This window comes from Pteropus vampyrus, unplaced genomic scaffold (genome assembly GCF_000151845.1).
Source record: "Pteropus vampyrus isolate Shadow unplaced genomic scaffold, Pvam_2.0 Scaffold135, whole genome shotgun sequence".
NCBI lineage: Eukaryota > Metazoa > Chordata > Mammalia > Chiroptera > Pteropodidae > Pteropus > Pteropus vampyrus.
In genome coordinates this window covers 3,173,940-3,175,787 of record NW_011888916.1, presented here as the reverse complement: position 1 = coordinate 3,175,787, position 1,848 = coordinate 3,173,940, and positions in this window count along the sequence as shown.

Here is a 1,848-nt window from a genome sequence, read left to right as displayed (position 1 = left end):
CCTCTATGAGTCCAGATAAACTCACATACATAGGATTGCTAGATTTAGCAGATTAATTTTATGTGGCAACCCTACACATAGTTTTTATTACATGGAGGAGCGCTCCCTCACTTCACAGACACTCAACACTGTTTACCACACATCAACACCAAATGAGTTCAGTTCTGCTAGTGTCTAGGTAAATGGAGAGAAAAACAAGAGTGGCACCATTCTACTCCATCTCACCTTCTAAATGTCTTCATTTCCAAAATGGCAACTGTGAATAAGTTGTTTTCTTTCTTGCCAAAGCTCTCCTGGCTCCCCAGACTCTAGGCCCCCTGCCCTGCTTCAGGGTAAGACTAGTTGAGGCATCTGCTGCCTGGATATCCTGGTTCTAATGCTCCGGGGAGGGCTCTACAGAGCAGCTGCTGCCACCAGCCCCTCCCTCTGCCTGGCCCTGCTCTGCAGGAGCTGCTGCTGAGACCCCGTTTCCCCTTGGGGAAAGGGGATGCAGGTTCCCACAGCCCCTGTTCGGCAAGGTGGGAATGTGCATGATCCCAAGGAATCATCCAACCCCTACACACACACACACACACACACACACACACACACACACTTTTACAGGAATAGAAACCATGGCTCAGGAGATCATGTGACTTGCCAGGCTTTTGAAGGGCTCAGAGTTGGGCTGGACCCGGGTGTGTGGACTCCCGGCCCAGACCTGGTCTGTTTATCCAAATGACTGATTAGCCCCTTGCTGAGTTCCACTCTTGCCTGAGGAGAGGTGTTTCTGGGAGCCTCTTACACCTCCGAAGGTTCTGGGCCAATTTGTTTTGAACTGTCAGGAGTGAGTGAACCGGGGGCTGAGAGAAAGGAGACCCGGGATTCTTTTGGTTTCTGCCTTTCTCCCGGGCTCCAGCCTTCACTGCCTCTGCGACCTTGCGTGAGTCTGCCACTCCCTTCCGCGAATACCTGGATGCTTTTACAGAAGCTTGGGCTCCAGCACCCATGCCTGCAGCCTCTAAGAAGCAAGAGGCAGCGAACACTGCGGGTCTTGGTTACAATGTCACTGGTCGTGCCTCAGCCTCTTTCTTCCTCTGCCTCACTGTTTGGCCACATCCCCTGAGCAGCTCAGAAATGATAGGGAGGAAGCGTTTGGGGCCAGAGGGGTGGGCTCTTTGGGAGTTTTCCCGCTCCAAAATTTTCAGATAAGCGGAGAGAAGTCGTTGCGTGTTTATTGAGATGTGTTATCAGTGGCGTCCTTCTCCTTATGGCTCCTCCCTCCCCTTTTTGTGGTCCGGGTAGACGTGCCGTTCTCCGCTCGGGGTGGGAAATGAGCTCTCTCTGATGATTGTAAGAGTATAATTAAGTCAGTCGCGAAACTGGCGAAGCGCGGCGCTGATCTAGCTAGAGGTGGGTGGCTGCGCAGACCCACTGACTGCACGCGGCCTAGGGTTCGAGCTCCGCAAGTGCAAAGGTCCGCCCATCCGTGCGGCGGGGCTGCAAAGAGCAGCCTGAGCTGAACAGGAGGACACCACGCCTGCACACTTCTTTCATTTTATTCTTTAACCTGGCCAGCCCGGCGGAAAGCGGTGAGACCTGCGCAGCCGCCCCCTCTTCCCGCCGCTCCACAGAGCTGCTGCTCTGGAGCCAGACGATTGTTTGTCGGCAGCCGCTACATCTCCGGACCCCAGGTCTTTGCCTGCTTCAGAGCGATCCGCGCCCTCCGCGCAGCTGGGAGGCGGGAGACTCTAGATTGTGTGACCTGCAGGGCGAACCTCAGGCAGTTGGGCTTCTTACACACAGCGGGACTCCGGATAAGAGTTCAGGAGAGGCCGGACCCTCTACCAGCACAGTATTGACTGGACC